Raw genomic sequence first — 23,437 nt, 5'->3', positions numbered from 1 at the left:
GCACTGATTGCTAAGAAATAGTAAGTGGTAGAGAAATTTTTAAAACTGTGCTGGAGTCAACGGAGCCCCGGTGTCATGCCGTCTCTCCCCCCCCCCCCCCCCCCCATCAACTGCCCCAGTGTTGTGCCGCCCCCCCCCCCCCCCCTTCATCTTCCCCAGTGTCATGCCGTTCCCCCCCCCCCCCTTCATCTGCCCCAGTGTCATGCCGTTCCCCCCCCCCCCTTCCCTTTCATTTGCCCCCAGTTTCATGGGCCCCCTTCATTATGTTCCACCTTAATGTTTCACACAAATTGGAGTCTGAAGGGGAGTCTGGCAGCAAATTAAACCCCTCCACTCATTGAAATGAACATGCACACTCAACAGATGACATGTTTATAGAAAGATTGAGGGAGATAGTTGTTGGCCGGACACTTGGCAGCCATTTCTTTTGTGTGTTCAGGTCAGGAAGTAGAAATAGAATTTTTTTTGCAATCGAAAGGAAAAAGGGTTTACTGATGTTTTTTCCTATTAGTGGTTAGTGCTCTTTATAATATCTGTGCAGCACGTACATAGTAAGGCGCTCCTTAATGTACATGTGTGAAAGCTAACCAGTCCACTCACACTGTGTCCCAGTTTTTCCGCTGCAGGTCCTCTCCCTAATTTATATGTTAAACTGAAGGAAAGATTAGATTGGTCCATTACCCATTACTGCTTACATCACTCCTGATCAGATGGAGGATGAAGATGAACGCAGCTTTGCTGACACTCTGGAAACAAGACTGGAAATTGAATATTCTTTTCAGAATGTGAAACCCAAGGAAGCAACTTACTTAATCAAAGATATAACAAGGTTCAGGCCTCAGACAATGGTCTCCTTCACCCCGCTTTACTACATAGTGTTTTTTTTTTTTAAGGGGTTCTCCAGTGTCAGTAACTAAATGTTATTGTTTGTACAATAAAAAGTCATACAATTTTCTAATATACTTTCTATCTCAATCTAGATATATTCCAGTGGATAAATATTAGCTCATGGTCATGTGATAGACAGTCCATGGTCATGTGATATACACACAGGTGCACAGCTCGTTAGTCACAGGGCAGTAATCAGACATCTGCCTGGTAATGAGCTGTGCACCTATGTATACATCACATGACCACAGACTGTAATATCACATGACCATGGACTAATTTTTATCCACTGAAAGTAAGCAAAGTATGACAGCAAACAGAGATCTAGAAAACCATGAAGAATTGTTACAGAAAGTATTTTGAATAATTGGACAGCCCCTTTAAGGAGCTGGTGCCCCTCCATGCTGCAGCTTCTGCTTCCATTGCTCCTTTTGGCTCCCTGTCTGTTCAGTAATGGATTCTTAGTCACGTTGGCGACCAATTTGGTTGCCATCTGGAGCCAGAGGTGTATCATGAAACTCCAGAGCCCAAGTGCAAAATCTGTACCAGGCCCACGACTATAATGTTTCATTTATAGTCTGTTCAAATTGTGAAGAGAGACGTTATGGGCTCTCTAAGGCGCCTGGGTGTTGCTGTACGCTCTTGTCATCAGCCCTGTACCTCACGTATGTATCTATTGTTTTTAGTTTTTGTTAATTTGCAGTTTATTTGCTGTTTTATGAGCTATAAGTCTGTTTCATGTATATTTTATAGCCGGTTTGCTGGCTATCCTGCTGTGGTAGAGTCCTCTCACTGAATACTTTCACCCACTTGTGCCAAGCTTGCTGGAATACCATGAGGCGGCATCTGTGCTTTCTGTGTTTTTTTGGACAGAGATTATGAAATGTGTCTTTCCTAGGCTACTTGTGCCATAAATCACTGGGTAAAAGAGCAGACTGATACCAGATTCTGTTGGTGCCACAGTGCAGAAGAATATTCATTGTCTTACCGACAATCTGCTCTTTCAAGGGTATGTCCATCACGGGACATTCAGAAAATCTAGTGTTTCATCCTTTGCAATGTAGGGAGTACAATCTCGGCAAACCCTCAGCCTTTAGTCTCTAAACTCTGCATAAAAATCACACCATTTGCATTTTTCGCTTCTGCACATTTTATTGTGGCAAATCTGCAGTAAATGACTCCCCATTCCCCTCTAATGTAATTCTCACCCGTATACCAGTTTAGTATAATGGGCTAGTGTGTGATAGTGTAACTTTAACTTTATGTGGCGCTGAATTTGTCCTATGATTTAACCGACAGCCAAAGGACTATTGAGTTATAATGAGGTCCATTGGGTTCTCTCAAATGATCAGTCGCTGTATGTTGCACTCTCTTACCATCAAAAGAAACACAACCCCGAATAAAACAACATCTGGGTGGAAAGAATATATTGATGGGGGTAAGTCCTCATATACATGGCAGAAAACGATGGGTCATCAGGTAACAAAACCTGGCAAACTGCTGTCATAGACGTAAATAAGTTATATAACCACACGGAATTGCATAAAGTTTTATTGCAGTATATATTGCGCTTCTTGTATGAAAACTAGTCTGGGCCGTTTCTAAAGTATTTTGTGAACAGGTTGGACGTCCATTGTGCTGTCATACCACATCGTAACTCTTCAGCTCTTCTAAATGTACAGGAAGGGCCACTTGTGATTCTATTTATGTGAGGCAGTAAAATATCTTTATGCACATTAGTTATAAATCACTAAAAATCCTGTTGTTATACTTAATATTTAGAGTAGAACTAAACCAAGTTTTGATTTTCTGTCATTAATACATCTAGTTTATTAACAAATTTTGGCTCCTATGTGTGAAATTCAGTTTTTGTTTTGTTTTTTATTCTTTCCCTTGCTTCTCTATTGTCACTTTATTCTCACTGTGTCCTGTCTTTTATCTCATTATCTAATTATAAAAACATAGAAACTTGCTTCTGGTGTTGTATGAAAGAGGAAATTCTCATCTTTCTTATTACACTAAGTGTCTACCTGTAGTATTTCGAGAGATATCTAGAATGAAGATAACTGGTTGAAAACACAGTCGGTACTGGGAGCAGTTGCATATAAATATCCACTGATGACATGTCTGGACAGATAGAACTGCAAGTTTACGCTAGGTTCACTTTAGCTTTCATGCGGAAACCTGGCAGACCTCATTATAGTCTAGTTTGCACAGGTACCCTCTTTTTTTATACTGATAGGGTTTCCATCCTCCATGTCCCGATGCTGAGCCGAAGGACGGAAACTGAGTGCTAGTGTGAATCTAGCATTAGTGTCATATCAAAGATGAGAATCATCTTTACAGAAAAGAGACAAAGTGTGATAATAAAGTATACTACTGAATGTATTAATGATACAAATACTGCCGGAAAATCAAAAGTTGTTCATGAGTTTAGCTACACTTTAAGGGTCAGTCCAGTTTTTTGTTTTGTTTTGTTTTTTGCCTTCCTCTGGATCAACACTGTAGGAGACTGTAGGGTTATAGGTTGGACTTAATGGACTGATGTCTTCATCCAACCTCATCTACTATGTACGGTAACTATGAGCCAGACAGCCATTATAAAATGCATTACTGGCAGTGTTGACTGATTTTGTCAGGAATTTTGTGCCCAATCCTTGCTTTTATTCTAATTCATCAATATGTGAACAACATCCGGTGTGGGCTCTGTTGGAGCATATGGGCATCATGGAGCCACTCTGGCAGATTCAGCTTCTCTATGGATGATAGTGAAAATAGATTTTGCTGCACACACTGTTTTGTGATCAAAGGAATATAGAGATTTATTTTACAATATAGTTAATGCCTTTTGACACAATGCAAAATTTTGGCATAGAAAGACAGGCTAGATCAATTGGATATGACGTTTCGGTCCTTAGACCTTCATCAGACGCGATCTAGTGTGGTAGCAGGATCAGTATAAGTGTCAAGGCATGTAGTTAGGTGTCGAGGAATTTGGTCAGGAAAAAATCCGCTTCATGAATTAGGAAATGGTTTTTTGAAGCGTTTTTTTGACATGAGGCGTTTTTTGAGGTGTTTCTAGTTTTGTTTTTTTTCCTCCAGCACAGTGTATGGACCTTGAAAAAACCGCTAGCGGTTTTTGAAGTGTTTTTTGCCACTAGCGGTTTTTCCACCTCCCATTGACTCCTGTTGGTTTTTTCAGGTGGAATCCGCCTGAAGAAAGGTCATGTTGCTTCTTTTTTTGCACTAGCAGGAAAAAAAAGCTAGCAGATTAAATAAAATTCTATTGTGAGGAGGCGGATTCCGCGCCAAAAGCCGCGCCATTTTGCTCCATGTGAACTAGCCCTTCCCTATAGCTGCTGCTGTAGGAGAAAATATCCATCTGTGTCTTTGATGGGACATCCCTTTAAGTTAATCTAATACCTAATATTTTGTTGCTATGCCTACTATAGCCTTTATTTTGTGATCTCGAACTACACAACTTGCCCTGTGGCTGGTGGATTTGTTGTGGTCGGTAGTGAATTGGACTGGCTGGTTTATGAGTGACTAAAGCGATCTATGATACTAATATGAGGGTTGGGTGAGACAGTCATAGTACTAAGCACACCCTCCAATTTGGATACCTTTGTAATAACCCTACCGTTTTTATGTAGCATCCCTTGGGTGTGAGTACCGTGTTCACACCCACCTGTTATTTATTTGTTATGGAGCAGGGAGAGGTTTAGGCCTTGATAGAAAGTCATTGTTTTCTCCTGGTAATAACTTGGGAAATAGGCCTGTGTGTTTGTGTGTCAGGGTTTGATGTTGCTTGTAGCTGGTAAATATATTAGAAGCGTTCCTCTTAGGGCATGTTTACACATCACAGGTTTGCCTGTGGCAGTTCCGATATAGCGTCTACAAAAGGAACTGCTGCAGAAATCTTAGTCTTGACTCTTACGTTTTTACCGTTTGATGTACTACAGGTCTGCATGAGGGTTACCTTGAGGATATCATGTTGTCTAGTTCATAGCTTTGCCACAACCTGAGATGTGTGAATATAGCCATAAAAAGTTGTTCTGATGGTCTATGTTGCCCAGGAGCCTCCCAACGACTTGGACTCCCAGGAGCAGCTTGTAAGGGGAGCATATAAGTCTTCAGTGTCTCGGCCGTCGGTGACTTTTATATATACCACGTCTTTGCTATGGACCATCATAGATAACCCACTATGGGCTTTAACTGTGGCAAATGATAGTTCAATACCAGACTGGTGGCTGGGCCTTTCTTTACTGGGGCGAAATGGATGAATTCACTGCCTTTAGGCCCATTGCACATGACCGAGAGTCCAGGCCAAATGTAGGGGCAATTTTTATTGCTTTCAATGGGGGTTTCCGTTCTTTTCTAATGTCATGGAGACTTTTCTATAATCATTGGGACGGAGTATTGTAGATCTCATCGGGTCGGTCATGTGCATGGGGCCGTACTCGATATTTAAATAAGTAAAAGTGCCATGTTGCCCCCTCTGCCAACAGCCAGTACCTGGGACATATGTTTCAGTTGCCCTATATCCCCCCCCCAACCTTGCGCATCTTTACAATACATGTGAGTAGGGGTGTTAAAACCCTATCCAAGATTAAAAATTTCAGACCGAGAGGATGTCTATTATCCTATGGTTTTGGTGCTATGTTCCTTTATAAAGTTGCATGTAATATATAGGTATTTATGTTACCCATGTACATTACATCACCAGCTTATCCTGCCAATATGAGCAGCTTCAGTCCACTTTACTCTACAGTACATTTTATAGTAGTGGAAACCAATATTATTGGTCCAATACATTATGAGAAAAATGTATGCATATGACATAAATCATCTTGTAGGCATCAAATGGAGTTTGGCAATGTGACAATGACAGAGGCCCTTTCCAAGCTGGCGGTGGCTGGAGTTTCACTCGCACAGCAGTCTCACTAGGTGACACTTAGTCATACTTAGAGGGAGGGAGAAATTAGCCATGATGAACTAGTCTGTGTGAATGAAGTGCCGATGTCTACCGGATCTGTCACTGTCTCTATTCATTGCCACCTTCCTCATATGTGATGGATATTTTTTACATTTACAAATATTTTTTTTGTGGTATTTCTACCGCTTTTTCCTGTGTGAAATGTATAATCATAAATGCAGAATTTACCTTTCCTCCACTTTCTATTCATATGCCAGATTTACATTATATCCAATCGCTTCTGCTATTCTGGCTCAGTAGTCACAGAGATGAATACTGGTCATGTTAAGCATTAATACTGTATACAGCTGGCTTTAAAATAACAGGATGATGGGATGTATATCTGCATATAAAAAAACATTAAAAATGAAAGTCTGCAAGCCAAAGGTGGGTATTCTATAGCGGAACGCACTGGGATGACATCCGAGTATTATCAGAGTATTGTCCATCCTCCAAATCAAATGGGGTTCCCGTCCCTATGTCACAGAGCAGGATAGAACCTGCCCTATAATCATCGGAAAGGAGCATCGGAGGGCACACTTGGTCAAGTGCATGTAGCCTAAAAGAAATAAAATAAAGTTTTTTGAGGTGAAATCCGCCTCAAAAAATGCCTCTCATTCATTTCATTGGGAGTCAGTAGCAGTTTTTTTCCACTAGCTGATTTTTTTTTAAATTTTTTTTATTTCCAGGTGGATTCCGCTTTGAAAAACTCACTGAAATCAATGGGAGGTTGAGAAAAAAAAAAAAAAAAAAAAAAAAAGCGTTGCAGTTTTTAGAAATGTTTTTTTCCACACGTATTATCAAAAACCACGAGCATTTTTCTTTAAAGGGAAGTTTCCGGTTTCATACAGTCTGCTGAAGCAAAAAATTAAAAATAAATAGGTAACGAAAAACTCCACCATGCACAAAAGTGTCAAAAATCTTTTCCTAATTCCTGAAGCATATTATTTTCAGTCTACAAAAAAACTCAGTTTGAACATACTCTAAAACTTCTCACAGCATTAGTAAAACAATGTAAGAAATCTTAAGTGCTGGTGCACAGTACTGTACGTAGGGGGAGAATACCTCTGTATATACAGCTTGGCGCGCCATGACACAATTTATTTTTTGTCAGATTTGTAAAGAAAAAACTGCTCCAATAAATAGTTGGAAGGCATATGGAGGTTCAGGCCTTGTGGAAGCCCTATATGAATGGTTACACATAAGATATCTTTCTGCAGACCTTTTGTAGATCCAGCTAAATTTGATGAAATCCAATGTCTGTGGTGGTCATACACATAAGACTATAAGGCCTGGTTCACACGGGGCAAGGGGGGCGAACTTTGGTCCTGATTTTGACACTGGAAGCCGCGTCAGAATAGGACCAAAAAGCAACTGTCGCGGCTTCCCGCTCCGGAGTAGGCCCAAATGAGTAGGCCTAGTCTGGAGGGTGCTGCTGCGAGCTGGACGCCTTCAGCTGAATCCGCCCGAAGAAAGGGCAGCTCGCTACTTTTTTACGTGAGTGGCATGTAAGCTAGCGGTCTACATAGACCTCTATTGTGAGGGGGCGGATTCTGATGTGGATTCAGTGCCAAAATCCGCTACTTTTGCCCCGTGTGAACGAGTCCTTACAGCACATGCTTCTAAAGATGGATCTTATGTTTGTGGCCATCTTAAGGGTTTTTCTGCCCCTCAAATCAAATTTTCATTTTGATGCCCTATTCACACAAACCTAGCTGTAAAACCCCTTTGGTTAAGGCTGGATTCACATTTACACAATACATATGAATTATAGAGTCCAAACTATAGTCACGAATCCCAGCCTTACCATGGGTCTAATGATCCAAACATGTAGCTTCATAGATCCCAATGATTCTGCTAGTACGGGTAGTAATATGGCCAGTATAAAACATGTATTATAGTCCAGTCTTACAGCTCCAAGTGGAGCCATAATAAAGCAGTCATGTGCATGAGATAAAATTTTTATGCATGGTTTAGCAGAGTTTATTCTGATTTATCAAATCATTATTAAATGGTATGACAGATTGTTCACCATATTCTACTTTCTCCTTCTAAAAAAGCGATCAGTAATGATGATGTGGTCAGAAACAGCACTATTCTAGTATATGGTCTAGGTCTGGTATTGTAGCTTACAAGAGGTGCTGAGCTACAATACCAGAAACTGCCTATGCATAGCAGTGGTGCTATTTCTGGGAATTCATTGAAGTCTGTGGCCACCCACGAGGAACATGCTGCTGAATTTCCGTCAAGAAAATTCTGCAGCATGTTCATCCAAAAGTTGTCTCAGCTCAAACTGGCCAATTGCTTTCAATCTCTTCATTGCAAAGGATGAAGTCTGTGTTTAATAACCCCCTCCCCAGCACAATGACTTTACTCTTATAGTGGATGAGATTTATAGACTCCTCATGCCCTATAGTGCTACTGTATACTTTAGTGGGCAGCAGCTAAGCCACCCCACGATTACTGCCTGCTTTTCCCCAGTCTTAAGGAAGACTTCACAGATACATTTGTAATAGTCACAGGAACCAAATTACCATCAGATACATTGGGTGGAATTGATAAAGAACGGCGTTCTGTACGCCAGACTTTAATCCATTACCCCACCGCTGCTAACTGCGCCTTAATTATTCAGACGCATTTCTCTGCACTAGAATTGAAATGTCCACCAGTCAGGAGCTGGCAAACAATTCCTAAGTAACTCTCGCCAGTTTTCTGGTGTAAGTTTTTTTTAGTAAATTCATCGGGCTGAGGAAAGTCAGATACGCGACATCTTTGGCGCAATAAAGGCCTGGGCACAAAGATTTGCCCTAGATATTCCAGTCTACACCTGTTTTCGGATGTAGAGGAAACAGTAAATTCCTCCCACTGAATGCACGGATCAGAATTTTAATTTTGTCTTGACAATGTTTTACAATATATTTACAATTAATGGTTTATTTTATGGTTTCCTTTAGGATACATTTAAATGTGACAAAGTTATAGTTACTGTCTTGCTAAGGCTTAGTTCACATCTGAACCGGAGTCTCCATTGGATGTCCACCTGAAATCAGCAGACGAAAAGTCCTGCATGGAAGACTTTTTACTCTGCCGGTTTCAGTTTTCTGCATGGGGTCCACATTCTGTAACTGCTATTACAGTAGACGGTTCATTGTCCTGGTTCTCCAATGGACCAGAACAACGGATAGTCCAGCGCTAGTGCGAACCTAGTGTAAGGGTGATTTGACCCTTATTGCAGAAATGTATATACATGCTCCAGAAATAGCCTCGTTCTTATTTGTGAAAGTGATCTTCAGTGCCCTGTATGAACATACCCTTGTGCATTGTCAATTTTTTTTTTCAAAAAATCCTTGTGATACAAAATATTTCTTCCCGTTACTCTAGAATTAAAAGGTTAGAGGAGGCGGTGTAATATTGTTACATGCTAGAAGGTGACAGTACAATTGCGATCAGTTCTGTAATCCAGCCTCCTCTGTAATGGGTGGGCTAGTTGTTAAAGTGCCCCCAGCCCCTTAGTGTATGTAGGCTGCGTCCTTTAACCCCTTCTCTGCTGCCAGGCAGGCAGATTACATAAGGCAGCGGCAGTTGACTGGTGCCTCCCCACCCCCCAGCCCTTCCTCCAGTGCCTGCACCCTGTAATGTGAATCTAGAGGCAGATGTAGGAGGTGGGGCCCATGTCTCCCAATCAGCTCAGTGACACGGGCACATTAGCTCACAGCTTAAAGCCACACGGCGGAAGGAGCATTTCTTTTATTTTATGTATCATTAATTAATCAGTGTCCGCAAGCACCAGAGTGAGCAAGCGTATGTGCTGGGAGGCAGAAGCCTGCTACTCCATGTAACATGGCAAGCAGCAGCCTTGTGGTGTGTGCATGCATCCCTATGGGGCTGTAACCTGTGTGTGGCTGCCTGCAGCCCAACTCTGCTCAAATCCTCTTAGCTTCTCCCCCTCAATCTGCTTCTTAGCTCAGTCTCCTTGCCAGGGTCTGTAATAAAGATACTAGCAGTCAAGATGGAGCGTTTTTCCTATGCACGGCATAACTGGATCCCGGCTGACAAACAGTTAAAGTCCTGAAAGGTACGTTGTTGTCACAGCAGCCTATGATGCTCCCACAGTAGCCATGAGGCGGCCAGGGCTGCTGTGCAGACAGAACTGCTGTTTAATGACTTTGTAGCCTGTGTGTTATCCTGGCCCGCTGGTCCGCCGCCTCTCCAAATGATCCGTCAATGAAATCTTTACTTGTATTTGACACACACCAATGTTTGGCCTGGGTCAGGAGGTAGAGGATGCTGTGTCAGATCTGAGGGGGTGGGATTGACATGGGAGAGGGGAGACATATGGACCAAGAGGCTGTAAAACGGGTAGGAGCTACTGCTCTCAAAATGGGAAATGTCGAAACATGCTACATCTCGATGCCTTACATATAGGGCTACGTTCACATCCGCGCTGGGTGTCCATCTGGTGCACATCCGCCAGAAATCTCCGGACAAAAAGAATACTGCAAGCCTGACTTTATCATCTGTTGTTTACACCTGACGGGCCCTATTTATAGTCAGAGGCCCCATATGTGTCCAGCATTTTCGGGAACCAGTATGGTCCACTTGTCCCATTCAAAGTGCAGATGTGAACACAGCCCTACACGTATGTAGTATGTCACTGCCGGCCCGACCTAAGTACTGTACTAGCATTCAGCTAATATTTCCTGATTTCTGTGCTAAAACATATGTCACGGGAATGTAAGCATATACATCATTTACTCAAAGTGTATATAGAACTTTCTGAATGATCCAAAAGGATTTCCGTTGCTCTTCTCCAGTGTTTTTGGTACCGTAAACACGCCTTACGATTGTTTTATGGACTTGTTATTGGCCATATAGAGTATACCATATTTCGGCTTCTAGGTCTTAGATGAAGTGGCCTCCTCATGCCATAGCTAGGCCATTAAATATCACTTCTTTGGAGGAAAAAAAATGCAGCAAACTCTTAATGAAATCTCTTTCTGCCATATGGTCTTTCCCTCCTTCATCTGCCAGAATAATTCCTGTCCGTCTCATTGCGGCAAACTGTTCCCATTGTCACATGCAGAGAGGGCGCAGCCATAGACGTGGATAGCAGGTTGTGTGCGCGTCCTTCTCACCCAGCTCTGCTATTCTTGAATCCAGGGCTCTTGCATAATGTTATAGTGTTTACTTGGCTGCTCTTATTCGGTTACCTTGGCTACCTGTTCAGTGTGTGTTAAGCCGGGGCTGTATGTCTCACGGTGAAATTGTGGCTGTTCTGTCAGCTTGGCGATAGTTCATTGCTGTATACCTTGTAAAAATCCTAGAAATGTGACGACAATAACAACATATTGCTTGTGCAGAACTTGGTAACCACATATAGGTCATAACAAAACATATTTACTTCACCTTTGGCCCGGTTTCATCTTCTGTGCAAAGAGTGTAGAGGTCACTTCTAAAAATGCACTTTTGTGGTCATCTTGTTTTTTTTAGTTATCGATTTGTAGTCCCTAAAATCTGTCGAATTTTATGTATTAGGCTAGATTCACATCTATGTCGGAGTCTCCACAGCAGAATCTGCTGAAAATCCAAAATTTCTCTCCACCACTTTCGGTATATAGACAACGGACCCCCGGTTGGACCCCATTATAGTTGTTTTACCAGACGGGCTCTCTGTCGGTCGAGTTCCCCCAGTGGACCTGAACGATGGAGAACCCTGTGCAAGTGTCAAGATGGGTTTACTAGATTATGGGTAACAAATTTTTTTTTTAATTTTATGTTTACATCTTTGACCCTATCATGTGCAATTGGATTTAGTTTAGCCAATGAATGGTTAAAAAAAATAAATAAGTAAGTTAATAAGTAAATAAGTACATCAAATTTATTTGCTAATATAGTGCAGATTTCACCCAATGCATTGCAAAGGGTAATATTCACATAAATTGGCACATGTAGTTAAAATTTCCACAGCGGTCTCTGCACGGATTTACACAGAGTGTGAATGAGATTTGGTAAAATGAAATCTTGTTACTGCCCATAGTTTCATGGCAAACTAAAATCCAAAATGCATCTGTTCCATTTAGACTTACCCTAAAATGTTACTCTGGAGAAATGAATGAAGACACTTGTAGGCCGGGGCCCATATTGCCGAAACCCCCCCACTACTTATTACATTACCTGTATAGTGGAGAGGATTCTGGCTAATCCCATCCACACATTGCAGAAAAAAAATCTGCAAGCTGTGATTTAAAAAAAAAATGCTTGCGTTGCAGCGTGTCAATTATACCTACGGAAACGCTGGAGTTTCTCGTATTGGTATGATAGGGGCTGAAAGTTTGCGGTGGAAAATTCTACAAACTTTCTGTGAAAAATCACAGTGCGTTTCCACCACTGTCTTTTCCACTGTTTTGTTTTTTTGCCTTAGGAGCCTCAGTCACAGATTCTGTCACCATTGGGCTCCGTCATGCAGTGGATCCTTTATTTTTCTTGCCTTTCCCTTATGATGAGAGCAGAATAACAAATAATTCCCAGTTATTATAGTCACGACAGGCAGAGCAGCCTTGTGTGACCACTGACTTCCACTTGTATCTTTGCAAAGAGTGAATTTTACGTAATGTTGTTTTTTCTTTTAGTGGAAAACTTGTGCAATTGTTTTACAGTAATCTTACAAATTTTTTATTCATTCTCCGATGACAGTAAATCACCATTTGGCCTGAGCCCAATCATTACGTCTATGGCCAGCTATTAATAGGTGGTCAATTGTTCTTTTCACTGACCCACACATTGAAATGAATGAGCACAGATTCCTATGAATTTTATTAAAGTAAGGATGTGTATACAATGCTGTGTAAGTCAATACTTTAAGTGAGCCTTTCACCACCTCCTCCTATTCACGTTCTTCGCATCTGATCGGGCTAGTTCACATGTACAGTAGTTGTTTAAACCGGATTTTGCTGCGGAATCCGCGTCAAAATCTGGGTCAAAAAAACGCCTCCCATTGAATTCCCTATCTTGACGCAGATTCCGCGGTGGATACTGCCAGGATGTCTTTGTCAAAACAATCCCTCCGGACTAGGCCCATTCATTTGGGCCTAATCTGAAGCAGGAAGCCGCAAGAAAATGGCCACTTACAATACTGTGGAAGCAGCCATTTTTCTTGTGGCCGTGGGCATGCGCAGTCGGCTTTACCCAAGGCCTAAAAGTTAGAAGACTCCATCGGAAGATGACACAGTGAAGACCTCGTTGCAGAAGAAGATAGAGGCGGCGCTGGAGAGTTCTCTGGCAGAATTGGGGACACCCCCAGTGCTGTTTGAACGCTGGGGACCGCCCCCAGTGCTGCGAGAGAGCTCATTTACATACCGAAAAAAAAAACGGGATTGCAGGCGAAGGGCGGCACTGAGAAGACAACGAAAGATAGGAGACTAATAACCCTTCTTAAGGCTATTCCGACATGTTAGGGAGAAAAAAATGTGTTTAAAAGATAGGATAACTTTAAGCTCTGTAATGGGAGGCAGATGCTGATTTTTTTTTTTTGTACTTTAGCTGAATTTTTCACCTAGCAGAAAAAATAAGCATCATGCTCGATCTTTAGACTGAAGACCCGCAGAAACGCAGCTTTTTTTGTTGCAGATTTTGCTGCAGTTTTTGGAGTCAAAGCTAAAATTGGCTACAAAAGGAATGGGAAACATATAGGAAGTCCTTATAAGTCTACCTTCTTCTCAATCCACTCCTGTCTTTGGCTCAAAAAAACACAGCAAAATCTGCAACAAAAAAAGCTGCTCTTCTGCAAAATGGGGCCTCAGCCTTAGGTAGGATCTGCCTTCCATGAAAGTGACGAGAAAGCAGAAAAATTTGCCTGGCTGGTGTGGAATTTGCAGATTGGTCAAGCAGCAGAATTCCACTTCAAATTCCTGAGGCTGAATTTTTCAGCTAGGGAAAATGTTGATGTGTGAACAAGCCCCCTGGTTACTACCACACTGCTGTATACAGTGATTTTTCTCTGCTGTAGTATTTAAGGCTAGGTTCACATCTTTGCAGGGGTCTCTATGAGCTGGACTGCTAAAACGGCGTATAGCAGCGGACCCCATACACTACTGAAACCGGCGGAGAGAAAAGTCCACACAGGCGGCGGAGACTGCTGCACAGATGGGAACTTATCCTCAGTCCCTGCAGAAATTCACCCATATTGTGGCTTTTACGGCATGTCAATTTGCTGCAAAATTTGCAGACGATTCTGGTTTTTGCAGACGATTCATCTTTTTAGCTGAATTTACATCCCTTTTAAGGTGTTTCTGCTAGTCAAGGCCAGTCAAGTGCTTAGACCTTGCACCCAAAAATGTTATTTTCTACCAACCCCTTTCTGCATAGTCCATGCCGTTTTCTTCCTTTTATCGCATCTTGGCAGCAAATCTCTTGACTCGGTGATTTACAAGCATTTTTATCTTTGCAGTATACCTATAAAGTGAGCCTAAATTCTCTGTATACCTTCTCTCGTCATGTTGATTCTCACTATCTCATCTACAGATAAACGCTTTTCTTTCAATATTGACTTTCTATTTATCCTCTTGCTTTTTATATGCACAGAGCGAGTGAAGTGTCGAGCTTGTCTTTTGCTGGATGTCGTGCCTGAGAAAAACGTGTTTTTGTTCTATTTCTGTACACCAGTCGGCTGAATATATTTATTTTCGTCTGTTTGGCGAATAAAGAAAATAGTGCGCATTTCATCTCTGGGGAAGCGATTGTTTTTCCTGCCCTCTTAATGTACTTGTCTATTATCTCCGCACTACAGTAAAATAATTGACAGGCGGTGCGCACTAGACGAGAATCAGAGGATCTCTAAATTCACCCGACCTGTCAGTAATAGAGGGCCCGGAGTGGTCGGAGAATGATAACTAGGTGGATTTGTAGTTCAGTACTCTCGAAAAGAAGAGTGAAAAACCCAGTAATGGAGGGCGTATGGGTTGTCACTAGAAGTGAGCAAATCCATTTCCTAATATGAAGTCCATAAAGTATAGAGTGAATTACTATCATATACCAATCATGTGGACCCATTCCTTCATCTCTAGCGGCCCCCTAGCTTTTGAGGAATTGAAGAAATTTAGAGTACATCTACATTGGATGCAAATTTTTGTGACAACATTTCGCTGTGGATCTGCTGCAGAATTTGTGATCAAATGTGGATGTTTTATGCGTGAATTTTTTTTCTGCAGATTTTGCTTTTGCACGTTGCAAAGGTTAAAATCTGCATCAAAATTTGATATACTGAAAATCTTTAACGCTCACCACAAAGCTAAAAGTCATTTTGGTTTTTCTTTACAAGGAGTTTAGGACGGGTGGGACAATCTGCAAGTAGTATCACTTTTGAGGCTGAGTTCACATTGCTTAATTTTATCACTCTGTACGTAAGAACATATTTATAGGGGGCTATTTTTAATTTGATTTTATTTTTATCAATTCTTTGCTAGGTAGAATAGCATAGTAAACATAGTATATATTTTCATTTTTACAATAGGAGGCAGTGTTCCCAATTCATACCTTTAGGCTTAGTTCACACGCAAATCCGCGTGTGCATATTCCGTCGAGGCAGCTGCGACGGGATGCTGGTGCAGTGCACTGCATCCCGTCGTGGCTTTCCGCTTTGGATTAACCCCAAATAAATGGGCTTAGTCCGGAGGGTGCTGCCACAAGGCGGACGCCGCTTCTGATTCAGCCACGGAATCCGCCTGAAGAAAGGCCAGCTCGCTAGCGGTCTCCATAGACCACCACTGTGAGGGGGCAGATTATGACGTGGATTCTGCACCATAATCCACCCCCTCTGTGCCCGTGTGAACTAGCCCTCATGCTTTCATGCAATGTGAACAGAGCCTTACTGACACATAACACCCCACTGTGCTGTGGCTTTCTAAGGTATTCCATTCCTTTGAAAGTCTATTACTATATCATGTGCCATGATGGCGGACTATAATGTACACAGTTTTGTATATCTGCCTTTACATGGTCATGAAAAGGTTCAAAAACTACTGTCATGAAAATTGACAACCAGGTAAATGATCAAGTACCAGATGCCTGGATTGGAGAAAGTCTAAAATGTGACAGAAGTAGATCTTAACCCTCAACTTGACTGTAGGGTCATTCAGGCGGCACTTCTCTGACCTCCTTGTAGAACGGTCCACTCATGAGACCCCTGCCCTGCCTCTCAGCCACCTTTTACACTGTTTCACTCCACTATCTTGAACCTTTTTTCCCCTTGACGCCAGTCAGGCAATTGCTGTACATATTAGGTGGGTAGCCCTAAGGGCGCTCTACTAATATATGTGGCTAGCTTTTGAGTAGCTTAACAGGATTTTCTACTTTAGACAACTCTTTTCTCCTTGGACCTATAAAGTTGAGAGTTGTGCACAACTCTATGTTCTAGTTGTTGGAAGCAGCATCTGAAATAAAAGGACAAAAATTGCGCTACTACATGGAATGGACAAAGTCGTGCAGAAATATTAGCTGACCCCACATTTTAGCATTTGGGCTTATGTGGATGGCAGCAGGAAGGCAGAGTCCTGTACTCCACTTGTACTGTATGGTGCTTTGTATGACTGCATATTGCTGGTTTATTCTACTTTTCTTTTTTTTTTTTTCTTTTTGGGAAAAACATCTTGATTGTTTTATGCCAAAACTACTTATATTGGCTTTTTTTTTTTTTTTTTACAGATCTGTATCATTGACTATCATTTACAGATTTTAATGGAGACATTTAGTAGATAGCAGTAGACTCCTGTTCGCCATGGCATCCCCTTATCCCGTACCAGAGCCCCTAACAGTGGTTGGGGTTAACGTTCTATATCCGGTCACTGTTACGCCTAATCCAGACATAGCTGCTGACAACATTCTGCACTTTGTGCACTTGCGTGGCATCCATACACACAGTAAATGCTCCTTTGGGAGGGGTCCACATCACAACTAATGTCATTAGGCCGAAATCTTATCACATAGGAAACTATGGGATCAGTTTTGTTATTAGTTTCCCTGCAGTGTTTTTGTACTGTGTTCACGACCGGATAGCTGTATATATGTGATGGGGGTCCTAAGAGAATATACATTGTATTTTTTAACTACTTAAAGGTCTTGTGCTGTCTTTAAAGGTATATGCATAGCATTTTCTATGTGCAAATTTTAAAATTTTTTGGTGGTGTTATTGTACCTAAAAATTATGTTCAGTAACTCCCATGTATCCTATACATTTCAATGGAAAAAATCCACTGTAGTTCAGAATAAATTTTTACATTGCAGGAAAAAAAAATTGATATGTCAATCCTTTGCGTGGTTTCTATACATAAACATTGTGTGAACCAAGGTGGATAGCAACAAGCAGATTAGAAATAAATGGGAATAACCAGCCCCCAAATCTACGACTGTAGAAACTGCAAACCATAGCAGAAATCCAAGGATTAGCTTCTATTATATCCGCCATGGAGTCCACTGTATATACATGTTGATTTTTTTTTTGATTTTTTTCTGACATGTATTTTCTATGTCATGTGAACATACCCTTACATGATACCTCTTGTTTGTTACAAGATTGCAACAGTGTCAGGATTACGTTTTTTCTTTGTGGTTTATTATATTATATAATATCTATTATCTATTACAATAACCTGTCTTTGCTTCTTTATCACAGGAAATAATGTCCAGATTTCACAATTTTAATCACATTTGAGTGGACGGTTCCAGTCTAAATGAAAGGTAAGCTGAAAAGTTATTGACTGTTCGCTGTACAAGCCACAAATGCTCGAATATGTTTGTGCAGAGAAATTTTTGGGATTTTTCTTTTGTGCTTTATCCATTTGCAGGCTTTAGTTTATCCCATGTTCATTGTCTCTTAGATGTTTATTTGCGATTAACAAACTGGTGTTTAGTATTCAGTAAAGGGTCCGCTGTGCTCACTTCAATACTGTATTCTGTTAAAACAGCTGATCGGTGAGGGTCCCAAGTGTTGGCCTCTCTGCTCATCAGATGTTGATGATCTGTCTGAAGCAAAACCCTTTTAATTTTCTCTGAGAGCTATGGGTTTGTTTGTCAAGTACTAGTCAAAAGACCGCTCATTATGCAGATTATTATCAATAATAATGAAGTTTATGGCACGGTTAATTCCCTGGTGCTGTACATTGTAAAGGGGTTTACATGTATTAATACAAAAACAAGTACAATAAACACTAAACTACCCAGATAACCGAACTGGCAGAGAGAGGACCCTGCCCTCCTTATTCTAAATCTTATTGTGCCACCACGTCAAATAGGAGGCAAAAGAAACCCAAATGATCCCAAGTTAAATGGGAGCCTGAACACGGAGTTTACGTTCGCTCATTCTGAACGTGAAACTCGTTCAGAGTGAGCGGCATAAAAAACATATCCCATTGACTTGAATGGATGCCGGTATACGCGCGCTCCCCGTTGAAATCAATGGGAGGCTTTTTTACCTATTGCTTTCAATGTGATACGCGCATATGCCGGCACCCATAGAAATCAATGGGATCTGGTTTTTACGCCACTCACTCTGAACAAGTTTTACGTTCAGAATGAGCAAGCGTAAACTCCGTGTGAAGGCTCCCTTACAGTGTCCTTAGGTAGCTTAGGATTGTGACTGCTGGGCTATTGCCAGAAGGAAGCTTTAGCCAAACACGCAGCAGTTTTGCTTCAGAAATTATTGTAGCTGAAAATGAGTTCTGTACCTATAAAGGTCTATTCACATCACAATTTTTTTTTTTACATCAGCTTTTTGAATCCGTTTAATGAATGCAAAAAACTGATGCAAACAGATGGCCATCCAGATCGGTTTATACTATGTTTTTGTGTCCTTGTTTTTGTATTCCTGTTTTTTTCCATCTGCTAAATGGATGTAAAAATATGGTGTGAATAGAGCCTAAGTTGGGTTGTTTCTGCTGCACATGCATGGATTAATGCAAGCCCTATTTAGTTGCAGTATTTTTGCAACACATTTCCTGTGTAAATATAGTCATAGGATTTTAGAATTACATTCACATGTAGTGGTTGAGGTGTGATTTAAAACTGCATCAGATAAAAAAGGCATGTGGTTTTCTATTGGCATTTTTGATGCAGTTTTACCTGCACCTTAACCACAATGAGTAAAGTACTTAGGATGGAATCCAAGGGGTGGATGAAAAGATGATGGCTGGTGGTCCCAGCACTGGCACTCCCACTTATCACAAGGACCGGATTCTTGCAATAGTAGTGCAGTACTGTCACTTCATTTAAACTAAGGCCCCATGTAGTCACTTTCTTGCTGCATTTTATCTTCCCCTATTGAGTTTATACCAGGGTAGTGTGAAAAGTTTCTGACCTCCACATGTAGATGGCAACACTCGTCAACTAAAGTTGGGGAATGTGTTCGCGCATGCGTTGGAATGTGCTCACAAAAATTTCAGTGGTTTTTCTTTGACAGTCATTGAAGTGAGTGGATTTGAGTGATTTTGTGAAAATGGATAAAATCGAATATCGAGCTGTCATTAGGTTGTTTTTTTTTTTTTTTTGAAAGGCAATACGCCTTCGCAATTTAAAGACGAGTTGGACGCTGTGTACGGGGACTCTGCACCATCATGTAACACTGTCAAATTTTGGGCAGCTGAATTTAAATGTGGCTGTACCAGCCTGGTTAACGATGAGAATTCGGGACGGCCAAAAACTGCAACCACAAATGAAAACATTGCTCAAGTTCACCAAATGGTGCTAGAGAGATTATAGAGGCTATGAGCATATCAAAAGAATGTGTTTGCACACATTTGTTTAAAATTTTAGGGATGAGAAAGCTGACGGCGCGCTGGGTGCTGCGATTGCTCACTCTAGACCAAAAACGTGTTTGGATGAATATTTTCAAAGCTCTGTTGGCGCAGTTTAGGCGCAATAAATCAGAGTTTTGGCGCCGATCAATGACTGCACAGCGTCCAACTCGTCTTTAATTTGCGAATGCATGTTGCCTTTCAAAAACAAATATCTAATGACAGCTCCATATTCAATTTTATCCCTTTTCACAAAAGCACTCGCATCGACTTCACTTCAACCGCTGGTGCAAAATGGCTGAAATTTTTGTGAGCACATTCCAATACATGCGCAAACACATTCCCCAACTTTGGTTGATGTGTGTCGCCATCTACATGTGGAGGTCAGAATCTTTTCAGACTACCCTTGTATCTCAGCTGCTTGCAATTCCACAGCAAAAATGATGTATGTTTTCTATAAATGCAGGTGTTTGCCACTTTTCTACAGATTTTTTTTCCCCTTCCCTGCCATATTTGGATGAGATAAAATGAAATCTCATTCACTTTACTGGTACTGTAAAACATAAGGCTCAGATTTATGAAGACTGGCTTTACTAAAGTTAGTCTTACTCTGGAGCCAGCGGAGAGTGCGCCACATATATGACAAGACGTATGCCTTCTCAGAAATGAGGCGCTCTCTCTGTCGGCCTTGGGGGAAATGTACACCAGCTCATAGCCGCCATACTTTTTTTTGCCATAATTTTTGCCACATTTTCGGAGTACATGATGGTAATCTTGTCGGGACCAATGGCCGCACCTCTGCAAACCCTTGCATCCCCCCCCCCCCCCTTTATTTTTATTTCCTGCAGCAGTTCGGCCGCCAAAATCATTGTGTGTATGCAATGTAGGGCCTTAGCCTTAAAGTCTTTTGTACTGGCGCAGATAGCTGCGGCCTGTATTTGGCTGTTCCCATTAGTTTGCTAAAGATTGCATGGAGCGGCAGTGGGCATGCACATTGTAATGGAATCCCCCATTCTCATGATCTGTTTGTCCCGGCAGTGGGGGCCTCGGTCATCAGACTCTTATCTCCTGTTATGTGGATGGTAAAAAGTGGTAATTCTTGGACAAACCCTTTGAGTACTCAATAGTAATGGGCGAAAAAAAAAGACTCCTGCATTCAGAAAATTTAGAGGTGCTGGCTTTCTTAATCGAAAATCTCAAAGAGAATGTAAATATGTTGTATAAAATAAAGCTTTTAAGTCCTGTAATAGAAATATGGGTGGATGTTGGTTTTGGAATATAAGCAATAGATGTTTCCATTTTCTAATACGGTATATCTGATTCAGAAAGGAGAACTTGTGCTTGCTTGTCTACATATACATGTCAGAGGACATAACCATGTCAACAAGAGAGAATACGACCATTTAGTATTGACAGTGATGACTGCATTGGAAAATTTTGTAAAGTAGAACAAAAAAGTGATGTGTTCATATAAATACGCCGTTGTTACAATCGGCCGAGAGATTTGTTTGTTCCCATAATTGTTCTTTCCGATCTGTCATTTCATGTCACTTCCTCTTCCTTCCCCACTGCCTGGCTTTAAACTGAATAAATTATTGCAATTGAAAAAACACCTTGGTTATTCATGAAACCGGTTTAATAGTGGCCTCAAAATTTATAGTGTAACCACAGCTGACGGCCTATGTCAGGTTTGGAAATCTTCCCAGTAGGCCATTGTTAAAGCCTGAGCTGCCTATGACTCGGAGCGGCACTGTCACAAGCCACTTGGGCCTATATAGGACATATTGTACCTACTACTGCTGGGGATCACAGGTTGTCAAGATTTAGGAAAACGTCTTTGTTGCCCATAGGGTTACGGTATTTTGTCCATGTTAACATGTTGAACATGTCGTAAATCTGTCCATTGGGGCATACAATGGGAAAATACCTTTGATGAAAAGCACCAAAGTATCTCATTCTGTAGGTAGGTGTATGGCACCATGCATTGCCTGTAGGTTTCCATATATACCATACAATATAGTCTTTTGGTATACACTGTGTTATTGATCGCTCAGATTTTCCTCATGGCGCCATCCCCAGCTCATGTGTCCTATTCTAATATATCATAAAGGGGTATCACACTCTCTGTATAAGCCTTCACTGGAGGATGATCTGTATAGGAGCTATGTAATGCTAAGTTTTTCCTGCAGAGGGTAAGAATTGGCAAAACAAAAGAATGGCCATTGTGAAATCCTTGGTTTCTTAGGAGCTACTTTTGTCTGTTGTAAAAAAATTTAAAAAAAGCATTGGCCCTTGCATCACACCTCTATGAAAGCGAAAACTCGGTATTAGGTGTTGCCTCCCTAAAATGAGAGAACTCAGCCAGACCCCGGTAGCCATCTTGGCTAGTCAGAAATGCTAGATTGGAAAAAAGAGAAATGCCAGATCACCAAAATGGAGGCTTCCTTACCCTGGTTCACATCTGCATTCGGTATTCCGTCTGTGTGGTTTCTTTGCTAACCGCTTTTTAATATGTTCTGTATTCTGTTCTGGGGGTACCCAAGCAGACTACTGGAACAGAATACCAAATGCAGGTGTGAACCAGGCCTTAGTGTGTGCCTAGGAGGACGCTGGCGGTCAAGTGTGCACACTGTCTACAATAGCCAAGTGTGCTGCTCCATTCAGGAGGCGATCCCCACTGATTTAGCATCTACAGCATATCAAGTAGACAGATAATAATTACTTCAGACCGTAATATCCCTTTAATAGGGATTATTTATTGGGTAAAACATAACAAAATGAAAATAATAGTAGTAATAAAAATGCTGCTGCCTCCCCCCTGCTCTATATGTAGGACATGCCAGCATAGTCACTGTATCCCCCGAACAACCACTCTAAGTGGGGAAGGTATTTGGCGATATAATGCCGTAAAATGGGAAGCTCTGCGGAGTCAGAAATGGGGCTAGTTTTGGGTGAGTTGGCAAAAATTTCCTATTTCAAAATCAAATGATTAATTTCTATTAGACAGTTATCGTTATTCTGTAATTAATTAGATAATTTTAGGAATAGAATCAACATTTTTTTCCTGAATTTAAGGATTCCTTACTGCTTCTTTCTGACTGTGACTGTCAGATATTTGTGAAGGAGGCCGACGCAGACCAGGAGTCAGAATCTGAGTTAGGCTGTAGTAAAATAGAGGAGTCTGAGTCGGAGGTTTGGCCACAGCCCTGATAATAGGCCTGGTCTTACCAAGTACACATACTACATAACATCAGTATAGATTATAATAATTTATTATTATTATTGATTTTTTTTTTTATCTCATATATTCCGGCTGATACTTAGTTCACATCTGCGGCAGGTTTCCACTTTTCTATTCCATCAGAAGAATAGACTGATAAAATAGCAGATACAAATGTTGTCCGAGGAACCCCATATACTATATCGGATGTCCATTCTTTTAACAAAAAAGTTACGCTTGCCAGACACTCGGTGTGTCCAGCCTAAACAATTGGCGAGCAATGACGTTTACAGAATTGGTAGTCCTTACCCTCGCAGTCCTGATTTGGAGGACATCAGAGAGGAACAGACTACATGTCTTGCCTTCTGCATCAGATCCCTGGTGGAATTAATACTACCCGATTTCTACCACATTTCCTGTCTCTCGTTCAGCACGCCTGGCACACAGATTCCTAGCCCTTGTCGTGGTTAGTTTCCATGTTCTGCAGAGATTTCACGCTGAAGTCTTTATTTTTAGCAGAATTTCACTTCTGAGATGGGCTTGTGTTTCAGGTCCACACAGGAAGTTACAACA

General features: G+C 41.3%; 1 protein-coding gene across 3 annotated transcripts in view; it reads left to right on the top strand.

Annotated features, from left to right (window-relative positions):
* The window catches only part of NCOA2 (nuclear receptor coactivator 2), a 153,387-nt gene that overhangs the window by 53,550 nt on the left and 76,400 nt on the right, over window positions 1-23,437 (top strand). For 2 of the 3 annotated variants that reach the window (XM_075270404.1, XM_075270400.1), the window contains exon 3: window positions 17,529-17,593. The gene's annotated coding sequence lies outside the window, so the exon portion shown is untranslated. Of the gene's footprint in view, window positions 1-9,450; window positions 9,939-17,528; window positions 17,594-23,437 lie in introns of those variants that run through there. The other variant, XM_075270402.1, reaches the window with a different exon arrangement.

This window comes from Leptodactylus fuscus, chromosome 4 (genome assembly GCF_031893055.1).
Source record: "Leptodactylus fuscus isolate aLepFus1 chromosome 4, aLepFus1.hap2, whole genome shotgun sequence".
NCBI classification, from domain to species: Eukaryota; Metazoa; Chordata; class Amphibia; order Anura; family Leptodactylidae; genus Leptodactylus; species Leptodactylus fuscus.
Note: the sequence above shows the minus strand (reverse complement) of the source record. Positions and strands in the feature narration are given on the sequence as shown.